We start from the raw sequence: 13,046 nt of genomic DNA, 5'->3' as shown, positions 1-13,046 counted from the left end.
ATTAAAACACAAATCCATCCCACTAGTAACATTTCCTTTCCCTCTCTGATTTAAAGCCTCTACTCCCTTTTAACCTGGGTCACAATCATATCAGAAATTATTAACAGAACAGCACTACATCTGGTTCTTACACAACTTTAGGAGATGGCATTCAGGAATAAGAACAATCTTAATTGACTCTAAACTTACGATTTAGTGTTGGTGCCCTCTGAATATGCTAGATGTCTAAATGCTTGCTCTTTTACTTATTGCATGTTTTAGGCTTTCCTGAGAGATCTCTCTGACCTGAAGAATATGAAGCACATTGTGACTGGCCTCTCTTCATGCCCTACTTTTTTACCAGTCAGAGTCCACACCCAGGAGTAAATTTTTATCTATGCGTGATTGTTAATTTTCTCAACTTGATTGGGCTGTGGGGTGAAGAGATACTTGGTCAAACATTAGTGATTCAGTGAGGGTGATTTTGAATGAGATTAACATTTGAATCAGTAGACTAAGTAAAGCATATTGTCCTCCTTAATGTGGGTGGGCCTCATACAACCAGTTGAAGACCTGAAGATAACAAAAACCTTCCTCCCAAGTACGAAATAATCATTCCTGTCTTTTGGATCTTGAACTAGGACTTTTACTTTTTTCTGGCTTCAAACTGGAACTGAAACAACTAGTTTTCCTGAGTTTTGTGCCTGTTAGCCTTTAGACTAGAATTATACAACCAGCATTCCTGTTTCTCAGACCTTTGGATTCATGTTGGAGCTATGCCATACGGTTTCTGGGTCTCTAGCTTTTGATGCACATCACCCTGAGGATCTTGGGAGTTTCCAAGCCTCCATAATAATGTGAGTCAATTCCTTATAAGAGATTATCTATATATCTATATCAACATTGATCTACCTACCTACCTGTTTATTATCTATCTATCTATCATCTATCAATCTACCTATCATCTATCTAATCTACCTATCTATCATCTATCTATCATGTATTATCTATGTCTGTATTTTATTGTTATCAATACAGATATGTATCCTCTCTTAGTTATGTTTTCTCTGGAATACACTGCGGATGCCTCACTCCCTGAAGGAAGACTTCTTGAGTGAGGTCCTTTTGAAGCTCATTCAACTGGGCTATCTTCTGAACTCCCAGTTGATTCATGAGAAAACATTAATTACTATCAACAGTGTGTGTGTGTGTGTGTGTGTGTGTGTGTGTGTGTGTAGAATAAAAATCCAATCCAATTAAGTTTTGGAAGGATGAACAATACCATAATTAGAACGAATTCAGGCAAAATAATATGACAGGAAATGGAGAATTAAGAGTACCTGAAAGACTAACTTGGAATAGTGTTCAGTTAACTATCCGTAATGAATATATCATTTAGTCTATTAAAAAAGGGTTATGTAGTAATTAAAAAGACTATTTCAATTTTAGCAAAACAGCTTCTGAAAAAGTAATTTGTAAGTTTTTTATTTTTAAGTTAATTTGTAAATTAGCTATTTTTTCATATAGAAACAATGTATTGATGAATGATAGAAGCCCAGAAATGCCTCTCTCTCCCCCAGCCTTCTCCTACAAAGTCAAATAAAAAGATAAATTCTATTTAACAAGGAATACTCAAGGTGCAACACATGTCAAGTGTTGAAGTGACTTATGTCTCCTCCTCATCACTGGACCAAATACATCACTTAGGGAAGCTGTGTGCTTGATGCAAGACAATAAACTTCCAAATACCTTTATGTGTAGAAGTGTATTAATGAGTAAGGAAAATTTAAATCCCATAGCTATTTTAAGTAAGAAGTGATTTAATATGGGTAAATAGAAACTTAAGTAATCAATAAGAAGGCTGAGAGAGCAAAGGAGAGCAAAGCAGGTTTCAGGAAGGAAATCTGATAATTTAGAAAACTCAGGGATGCTGCCAGAAGGATCTAGCTGCTTGGAGCCCAAAGGATGTGATTTTTTTTTAATAAAAAATTTTCATTATGTTATGTTAGTCACCATACAGTACATCACTAGTTTTTGATGTGAGATGATTTTCAAGTTGTTTTGGAGCTGCTGAAAGATAGTCATTCAGCTACCTACCACAGTAACTCCCAGTAAATAATGTTTTCCCTACTTCTCTCTGCTTGGACTGCTATAACAAAATGCTAGCAATGGGGTAATTTAAGTGACAGGCATTTACTTCTCAGTGTTCTAGAAGCCGGGAAGTCCAAGATCAAGATGCTGGCTGACTCAGTTCCCAGTGAGAACCTCTTCTGGCTTGCAGATAGTCATCTCCTCTCTGTGTCTTTACATGACAGAGAGAGAGAGAAAGAGAGAGAGGGAGAAATCAGTCTCTATCTCTTCTTATAAGGTCAATAATTCCATAATGAGGGCCCCACCTTCATGACCTCCTCTAATCCTAATTAGCCCCCAAAGGTTTCATCTCCAAGTACCATCACATTTCAGGTTAGGATTTCAACATAAGAATTTGGGGACCAGTTGTGCAGAAACATACAGTGCATAACATTGCCTTTTGAATTTTGCCTATGTCCCTCACCAGGGAGTTACAGCCAAATTTTCTGCTGATATGAAAGTCTGAAAAATTCCTTTATCAGGCTTTCTACCCCTGAGGTATAGAGAAATGCTTAGAAGGTCTGGGATGGTACTGAAGTTCAACTTATGATATGTGTTACAGTCTACTGCTTTGGGTAATTCAGATCCATGTATTTTATTTTATATACATACATATATATGTGTGTGTGTGTGTGTGTGTGTGTGTGTGTGTATACACACACACATACACCAGTATAAACAATGCAAAGATGCCTGATTTTACCACATGTATTGCACATCTTTCTGGAGGCTTTTGCCATGTCAATAAGGCAAGATAAAAATAAAGGGTACACAGAGTACAAAGGATATACACCCCCAAGTAAGTGTTTTTATTTGCATATGGCATAATTATCTTAGAGGAAAATTCTCGGGAATTTACAAAATAACTTCTGCAATAAAAAAAATGTATCTAGCAAGGTTACAGGATACATGTTAACATAAAAATAACAACTGTATTCGTATACCAGCAGCAACCAATTAGAAGACAAAATTTAAAAAATTATCATCCAAATAACATTTTTAAAAACAACAAAATATTTAGAAATAAATTTAACAAAGCATGTATCAGATTTTATCACTGAAAACTGCAGAGTATTGGTGAGAGAAATGTAAAATATACCTAAAGAAATGGAGATACACATTATATTTTTGGATTAGAAGGACTCAATATTATAAAGATGTCACTTATTTTAAATTGATGTGGAAATTCAGTGCAATCTCAGCCAAAATTCCGGTGTATTTTATTCTTAAATAGAAACTGATAAGTTGATTCTAAAATTTATATTGAAATGTAAATGATTAAGAATAACCAAAGTGATCTTAAAGAAGAAAAACATTGTTTGAGAGCTTAAACTACTGAATTTGAATAATTACTTTAAAACTGGAACAACTATGAAAGGTAATGGCAAAAAGACAAGCATATTCATTATTGAAACACAGTACAGAATCCAGAAAAATGCCCACACATATTTAGTCAATTACTTTTGACAAAGGTTTCAAAAGATTTCAATGAGGAAAGGAGATTTTTTCCCCCGCAAAATTGCTAGAAACACTAGATATGCATATGGAAATAAACATAAATATCAAACTATAACCCACATCATAAACAAAATGTAAATCAAAATAGATCAGAGATCTAAAAATAAAAGGTAAAACTATTAAACTTCTAAAAGAAAGCATGAGAAAATATGTTGGCAGTCTTGGAATAGGCAAATATTTTGTGCCCTTAGGACACAAAAATCCCTAAGCATAAAAGAAAAAAATATGATAAATTGATTTCATAAAAGTAAAAAATTGTTATTGTTCAAGATACTATTAAGAAAACAAATATGGAAGCCACCAAAAGTGGTAAAATATTCACAATATATGTATGTGACAAAGAAGTAGTATCTTGAAAACATAAAGAACACTAACAGCTCAATAATAAGAACAAAAACACCGCAATACCAAAATGGACATAAAATTTGAACAAATACTTTATTATAAAAGATATAGAAATGGCTATTAACGCATGGAAAACATGGACATCTTCAGTCATGAGAAGAAAATGAATTAAAGTCACAAAACCACAATGAGATACAACTTCACATGCATTAAAAAAGCAAAAAAGAAAAAAAAAGAGCAAAGAAGAAGAAAGATGAAAAAAGACAAAAAGAGACAAAAATAAAAAAATAAAAAATATCCGACTCTACCAATTGTTGATGTGAATATGGAACAACTGGAACACTCATGCAATGATGGTGGGAATACAAAATGATAGTCACTTTAGAAAACTGGTTGGCAATTGCTTCAGAAGTTTAACATAAATCTACCATATAATAGAGATATTTGCCCCTGGGAACTTACCAAAAGAAATCAAAACATGTCTGTATAAAGAATCATTAAAAACAGGGGCTCCTGGGTGGCACAGCGGTTAAGCATCTGCCTTCGGCTCAGGGCGTAACCCCGGCATTATGGGATCGAGCCCCACATCAGGCTCCTCCGCTATGAGCCTGCTTCTTCCTCTCCCACTCCCCCTGCTTGTATTCCCTCTCTCGCTGGCTGTCTCTGTCTCTGTCGAATAAATAAATAAAATCTTTAAAAAGAAAAGAACCATTAAAAACATCGATAGCAACTTTATTCACAATGGCTAAAATTAGGAAACAACTCAAATGCCCAACAATAAGTCAGTAGATAAACAAATTATGGTATATCCAGAAGATGGAATCCTACTTAGAATCAAAACTAGAAACTACAGGTACAGTAACATGGATAAATCTTGAAATTATTATACTGGGAAAAAAAGCTAGACACACAAATTACATATTAAACGATTAAACTTATATAAGATTCTAGAAAAAACTAAAGTATACCAACAAAAAATAAATCAATGGTTGTCTCAGGCTGCGGGCAGAGGAAGAAATGGACTTCAAATGGGAATGAAAATATTTTGGTTGTCATTAAGCTTTTAAAAATATTGGTTTGAGGGTATATGATTATAGTTTCATGGGTTTATACAACTGTGAAAATGGATCAAATTGTATATTTCCTAAAAATGGATTGTATATTTCTTAAAAATGGATACAGTTTGTTACATATTATTCAAATTTAATTTGAGGAAAGCAACATTGTATCTTTCCCCAACATAATTCTACTATCCTTTGAATAAATAAGCATGACTGTGCATTTTCTCTCTTAAAAGGGGACTGCAATGGTCTGTAAGTCATATATATCTAAGTGATATTAATTCCATCACTGGATTAGTCACAGTTTCACTTGAGATCCTTTAACTTAAAAAAAATTATGGGCATAACCAACACTACAACATCTTATATAAAATATTAGGGAAAGAAGATGAGGGGGAATGTATAGTTCAATGTATAGTTGTTATAGCAGTCATACCTGCATCTGAATATAGGGCTGTAGTTGGAACTTTTCTTTCACTACCCAACCCAGTATTCCCTGTGCTGTCAGCCAATTCTTCTGCTGGTCAGGGTACTCTTTTCCTTCCCTTCCCTTCCCTTCCCTTCCCTTCCCTTCCCTTCCCTTCCCTTCCCTTCCCTTCCCTTCCCTTCCCTTCGTTTCCTTTCCTTTCCTTTTTTCCTTTCCTCTCCTCTCCTCTCCTCTCCTCTCCTCTCCTCTCCTCTCCGCTCCTCTCCTCTCCTCCCCTCCCCTCCCCTCCCCTATCCTCCCCTCCTTTTCCCTCCCCTATCCTTCCCTTCCCTTATCCTTCCCTTCCCTTTCTTTTCTTTTTAAGATTTATTGATTTATTTGGGAAAGAGAGAGAGAGCGCCGCGTGCACCTGTGAATGGGGGGGAGGGGCAGAGGGAGAGAGAGAATCTCCAGCAGACTTAGCACTAAGGGTGGAGTCCCATGCAGGGCTCAATTCTATGACCCAGAGATCATGACCTGAGTAGAAATCAAGAGTCCCAACTTTAACTGACTGAGCCAGCCACCCAGGAGCCCTGGGATACTTGTCTTAGTGGAGTGATCCTATCTTTTATTCTGAAAAGATCTGAAGGTCTGAGCTGTAACCAATCCTGCCTTATAAGGTTGTTATAGGATTTTTTTTATAATTTATCCTGGAATAGCAGAGTTTTAAGGAGGTACTCTGAGAATTCTCTAAGCCTAGGCTGAACGCTCTCTCTCTCTCCAATTCTGTTTTCCCTCCATAATCAAGCTCAATCACTCCAGCCAATAAAGGAACACCCTTTTTTTATATATTGTTTAAAGGGTAAGATAAACCTGAAGAGATCAGATGGCAGCATTATCTTACAACCCAGGGAATTATTATTTTACTAGAAAGTAATAGCTATTAACTAGAACATCTTCATAGAACTATCAGTCAAAAAACAGAGGAAAAAGTGAAGAAAGTACAAGAGTAATTAAAATAATTACAAGATTTGGTCAAAAAAGGAAGAGATAACTGAGGAATTTGAGAAGGCGTGAAGTAAAAAAAAATGAAAACAAAAAACAGGAGCATTTGACATTACAAAAGCCAATAAAGAAATGTATTTCAAGAAGGAACGATGGTTAAATGTGTGGAATGGTGTTCAGACATCTGTTCAGATGAAAAGAGAGAATTGGAAATTTCATTTGTCATCAAAAAGACCCCTGTTGAGTTGCCATGTGGAAAGTGAGTGAATGAAATGAAGAATTCAGAAAGCAAAAAGAAGATAGGATATGAAGAAAGTGGAGATTTTTTTTTTTTTAGGAAATAATTTATGGAAGGGAATAGGGAAATAGCTGAAAAGCTTGGAAGAAAGGAAGGAAGGAATTTTAAAATGGTAGATAAATGTTTGTATGCAGCTGGTTATGATACATTGGAGAGAAAGAAATAGATGATTAGGACAGAACAGAAATAAAATTCTGCATAATTAAATTTTACTCTTTAAGCCTCTATATATGCATACATACAGAGCATTTAACTTCAGTCAATATTTGAACTGCCTCTTTGCTCTTTTCCATTCCTGTATCATTGATGATCAGATTAAACTGCTAAGAAACTTGTTGTTTTGGGCAACACAGCCCCATCAAGTCCACCAGCTCTGTTGCTTTTGTGTCCTAAGTGGGGCATCAGATTTTTTTGATGTTGCTGGGAATCTTAAATCTTAGAGTCTTACCTGCATGTCCTACTCCTAAAATATTCTATCTTTGTTCCATGGGAGTATTTTAATTGGGCATAAATTATTCTTCTTTATAGTCATTTTTTTCTCTGTTTCTCAAAATCTACTTTCCTAGATTTTTGGACTCAGATCAAATTATAATCTCTTTAATGGCTTTAAACATTTGTAAACCAAAGCCAGAAAGACAAGTGCCTACAGGCACCTATGCCTTCTGCCAAGACATAAATCTTCCCCAAGGCACAAACAAGACACTAGTTTAAGAAAGCACAAATAAGGAACTTGCCTAAATATGGAAGAGATAATCAGAAAAATACTTGGAGGGGGAAAAAAAAGCAATTCTCTCATATCTCAGTGTGTTCTAATGAAGATATATAAACATACAGATACATATGTAGAGATGTATATATTCTTATATACGTATGTATATATGCATATATAGAGATGTATATATTCTTATATACATATGTATATATGCATATATAGAGATGTATATATTTATTTAGAGAAATGAATAGATAAACCTCCAGGGCCACAAGGGAGGTCAGCTTCAAAATCTGCCCTTGAAGCTATTCTACCTAATTACTTCCTGCCTTTTTCTCATGAATCTATCTTCTCTATGACTTCAAATTATCTTCATAATCACTCCTTTTCTGTCATGTGTGGAAACACTCATAAGTAGCGAAAGTGCAGTTTAAATGATTTAAATGGCTACATTTATTGAGGTATATAATGTAAAAATTTGAAAATTAAATGGTATTTTCTAACAAATTGTAAGATAAACTAACAGAAAAAAGTTGGCAAATTAAAAACAAAACAAAAATGTTCTATCATTCATCCATTTGATTTCTAAGTGCTTACACTATATGAAGAGGGCACTGGGCTGGAAATGTAGTCATTTCTGACCCACATTGTTACGAAAGGGCCTAGTTACTGGCTGCCTCACTTCATGCCCATCCAGTTTGTGGAGCTCCGATTTTCTGGCTTACACTCAAACATTTTAAAGTTGGCTTTATTAAACATGGGTTATTGAAGTAAATTGAAATAAAACATTTAATTAAACACGATTAATCCGTACTTGTACTCTGAGGTGATTTTATCACAAAGAGGACATTTTTCTACATATGAAAATCACTGAATATGTAAGTACTATAAACAAAACACTGAACTTTCCCCTTGGATCTATGTCGCTGTTTGGCTGGAATCTATGCCAGTTTTGGTTTCAATTCTAGACTTTTACTTTCTCCTAAAAAAGAAATTAAAATTCTGGCATTTCTAGTTTGTCTACACAGTTTAAGCTCCCAGTAGTGCAGAATAAGATGAAGGAATCCAGTAACAGGAATATACCCAAATCACCTGTTAACCTTTCCTTTTTTCCTAGGTCATGTTGGAATTTGTCCTCTAGGTTTTCTATTCATTGTCCTATATGAGAATTATAACACTTTTTTTTCATATCCATATTTCGGTAGCAAAGCACCTAGCACAGAAGAACAGAGCATCTCTTATAAGTATATCTAAAAATTTCTGATGTCTTATTCTGAATGCAGCTCTATGACAGAAGATTTAGACACACATACACAGACGGAAACACAGAAATAGCTACACAGATTAGACTGGGTATTTTTTCGTCAGAAGACAAATAGATAAAGAAATAAAAAATATATTTGTACGAAAATATCATCATGGTATATTTTGTTATCATGAAAAGAGTTTTGACTAGCAAATAGCCCAGTTAGAAAGGTCACTTGTCCCACCAAATAGCCTTTTAAACACAGAATATAACGTACATTCACTATCTAAGCAGAAAGGATAATGGCTGGACTGCATCATAATTGTCACTAGAGACCAACCATCAAGCAATATTTTATCACATAAATACTCTGACCTTCATAATAATTTGATCTGGGGTCAAAGACAAAGAGGTTATATGTCCTAGGTTGATCAATGCTTGAGCAATTGCATTCCCAATAACATTCTTTCACTTTTTTCCATAAGCTGTAAAGATACAGTAAACTGTGAAGGTGCTCACTGATCTTCCAGACACTACACCATGTTTTCTGGCATGCAGTACATTTCATAATAAAAATTTTAAGGAAAGAAGTAGAAGCAAGAATATTATGGATATTAAATATTCTTAATTTCAAAAATAGGCTATCTGGACTTTTTTCTACTGCAATCATAGTTACCATAATTGAATCATGCTTTTTTTCTTCTAATTTTTAGAAATTAAATTTTAAATCCAGTATAGTTAACATACAGCGTTATATGAGTTTCAGGTGCACAACATTCAACAATTTTATAGATTCCACAGATTCAACAATTCTATAGATTACTCAATGTCCATTAAGATAAGTGTACTCTCCATCTCCTTCACCTATTGCACCCATCCCCCCACCACCTCTCTGGTAACCATCAGTTTGTTAAGAGTTGTTTTTTTGACTTGTCTCTTTTGTTTTGTTTCTTAAATTCCACATATAAGTGAAGTCATATGGTATTTGTCTTTCTCTGACTGTCTTATTTTGCTTCATTATACTTTCTAGACCCAGCCATGTCATTGCAAATGGCAAGATTTAATTTTTTTATATGGCTGAGTAATATTCTATTTTAATATTATATATTATAATATAATAATAATAATATATAACAATATAATATACATATACAATATAATAGACACACACACAGCACTTCTTTATCCATTCATCTATCAATGGACACTTGGGCTGCTCCCATATTTTGGCTCTTGTAAATAATGCTGCAATAAACATAGGGGTGCATATATCTTTTTGAATTTGTGTTTTCATATTCTTTGGGTAAATATCCTGCAGTGGAATTACTGGGTTATATGGTAGTTCTATTTTAATGTTTTGAGGAACTGCCATACTGTTTTCCACACTGGCTGTACCAGTTTACATTACCACCAACAGTGCAAGAGGGTTCCTTTTCTCCACATCCTCACCAATACTTGCTTTTTCCTGTGTCTTTTATTTTAACCATTCTGACTGGTGTGAGGTAATATGGCATTGTAGTTTTGATTTTCATTTCCCTGATGATGAATGATGTTGAGCGTCTTTTCATGTGTCTGTTGGCCATCTGTTTATCTTCTTTGGAGAAATGTCTATGTCTTCTGCCCGTTTTTTAATTGGATTGTTTGTTTTTCAGGTGTTGAGTTGTATAAGTTCTTTATATATTTTGGATACTAACCCTTTTTGGATATGTCATTTGCAAATATCTTTTCCCATTTCATAGGTTGCATTTTAGTTTTGTTGATTGTTTCCTTCACTGTGAAGAAGCTTTTTATTTTGATGTAATCCCAATTGTTTAATTTTGCTTTTGTTTCCCTTGTCTTAGGAGACATATATAGGAAAATGCTTCTATAGCTTATGTCAAAGAAATTACTGCCTATGTTTTCTTCTAGGAATTTATGGCTTCAAGTTTCACATTTAGGTCTTTAATCCCTTTTGGGTTTATTTTTGTGTATGGTATAAGAAAGTGGTCCAGTTTTATTAATTAGCATGTAGCTGTGCAGTTTTCCCAGAACCATTTGTTGAAGAGAATATCTTTTCCCCATTTGTGTATTCTTGTCTCCTGTGCCATAGATTAGTTAACCATATAAGCATGGGTTTACTTCTGGGGTCTCTATTCTGTTCTAGTGACGAATGTATCTATTTTTATGGCAGTACTAAATTATTTTTATTACTACAGCTTTGTGGTATAACCTGAAATCTAGGAGTGTGATACCTCCACCTTTTTTCTTCTTTTTAAATATTGCTTGGGCTCTTTGGGGTCTTTATGGTTTCATGCAAATTTAGGATTATTCTAGTTTTGTGAAAAATTTTGTTGGTATTTTGATAGGGATCACATTAAATCTGTAGATTGCTTTGGGTGATATGGAAATTTTAACAATATTTGTTTTTCTGATCCATGAGCATGAAATGTCTTTCCATGTTTCTGTGTCATCTTTAATTTCTTTCATCAATTCCTTTTGTTGTTGTTGCTGTTGTTGTTGTTTAAGATTTTATTTATTTATTTGAGAGAGATTGAAAGAGGGCATGAGAGTGGGGTGAGGGGCAGAGGGAGAAGCAGACTTTCCGCTGAACAGGGAGCCTGATGCAGGGTTTGATCTGGGACTCCAGGATCATGATCTGAGCTGAAGGCAGATGCTTAACTGACTGAGCCACCCAAGCACCCCTCTTTCATCAGTGTTTTATAATTTTCAGGGCACAGGCCTTTCACCTCCTTGGTTAAGTTTATTCTGAGGTATTTTATTCTTTTTGGTGGAAATGAGATTGTTTTCTTAATTTGTCTTTTTGCTATTTCATTATTAGTGTATACAAATGCAACAGATTTCTGTATATTAATTTTGTATCCTGTGACTTTACTGAATTCATTTATCAGTTCTAGTAGTTTTTGGTGGAGTCTTTAGGGTTTTTATACATAGTGACATGTTATCTGCAAATAGTAAAAATGTTACTTCTTCCTTACCAATTTAAATGCATTTTTTTTCTTAATGCAATCGTAGGTGCCATAATTGAATCTTTTCTACACCTTCTTGATATATTAATGTTTAAATTTGAATCTGAAATGCAGGAGAATGGGAACTTTACAAAAGAAAAGATATAACTTTCTAATTACTATAGGACTTTAAATGAGTTATCAGCTGTTCAAGTGCTCAGAAATTGGCTTTATTTATGTTAGACACTGAGAAACCTAAGGATTTGAGGAATCCCAAATCAATTAGCAAAAAATTCATAAGGGCAGAGTTACCGAAGGGGGAAAAAAAGTGATGAAGGAAACTAAAGTAATTGATCACCTTCTAAATTCTACATTCTTAGCATATATTACACCTTTTAATTAAAAAAAAAACCTACCCTTTAAATAATTTTTGCATATGAAATTTTAACATAAGTACTATCAGTTGCTCTTGGTACCCTGTCCCATATCCCCTAGTCCTTGCCACTTCAGTATTTAGCAACCGATTAGCAACCTAATTTCTAACTTGTAGCTCTAGCTTTTGTTTAAAGACTTTGTCTTGACTGCTAGATCTGCTTTACCATGTGCTCAGAACATCAATTATAATCTCTCCAATGATTTTAAGCTTTGTTTAACAAAATTCATAAAGACATTTGTCTGCAAGCATCCTTGCCTTCTGCAGAGCAAATCTTCCCTAAGGAAAGAGCACACACACTGCTTTATTAAGACCACTGTGCCCCACCCCCAGCAATCTTCAACCAATAACTGAAGAAAGTTGTTGTATAAATTCCTCATTTCCTTCATGCTACAGGTAAAATAAATCTCAGCCAAGTGCTTTATGTTTCAGTGCATGAGGTTTCCAGCACAATTAAGCTCCAGGTGCCCACAGTGGTATCTGGCTTGATAATACACATTTTATGTTGCCTTTTCTTTTTTGTCTCATTTTCCACTCCCCTGAGTTTTCCTTCATGTATCAAGTAAAGCCGTTTTACTTGAATCTTTATGTCTGAAGACACCCAAACAAAATCGCTAATTTTATCACTTAATAATTTATTTGCTTACAGTTTTTACACCAATGCTACATAACAAATTTAAGTATAATTATTCCACCCTCTACCACAACCACAAAAGGAAGGAGAGAAGGAATAAAGACTAAAGACAAGAATAGTTTCTTTACTAGCCCAAAGAGATTGCCACAGCTGTCAAATATAAGCAGGTGACAGGTCAGAGCAAAATATTCTATTAAGCTGCTTCATTTGGTGTTACTAGGAGTATTTTAATTCCTTACTGAATTTTTTTTCCTGTGACATACGGACTGACAACTAGGAATGTAGACTTTCATATAAGATGTCAAATAAATTCATCTAGGATAGGAGTCTTTTC

The 13,046-nt window shown here is 34.5% G+C and overlaps 1 long non-coding RNA gene across 3 annotated transcripts in view; it reads left to right on the top strand.

The window, feature by feature from the left end:
* Positions 1–496: 496 nt before the first annotated feature.
* The window catches only part of LOC123787869 (uncharacterized), a 79,098-nt gene continuing 66,548 nt past the window's right edge, over positions 497–13,046 (top strand). For all 3 annotated transcript variants that reach the window (XR_015726958.1, XR_015726959.1, XR_015726957.1), the window contains exon 1: positions 497–836. This is a non-coding gene — a long non-coding RNA (uncharacterized LOC123787869). The remainder of the gene's footprint in view (positions 837–13,046) is intronic.

The sequence above is a fragment of the Ursus americanus genome, chromosome 16 (assembly GCF_024610735.1).
Source record: "Ursus americanus isolate L20-20 chromosome 16, mUrsAme1.1.p, whole genome shotgun sequence".
Taxonomy (NCBI): Eukaryota; Metazoa; Chordata; class Mammalia; order Carnivora; family Ursidae; genus Ursus; species Ursus americanus.
This window is presented reverse-complemented; position numbering and strand designations above follow the sequence as displayed.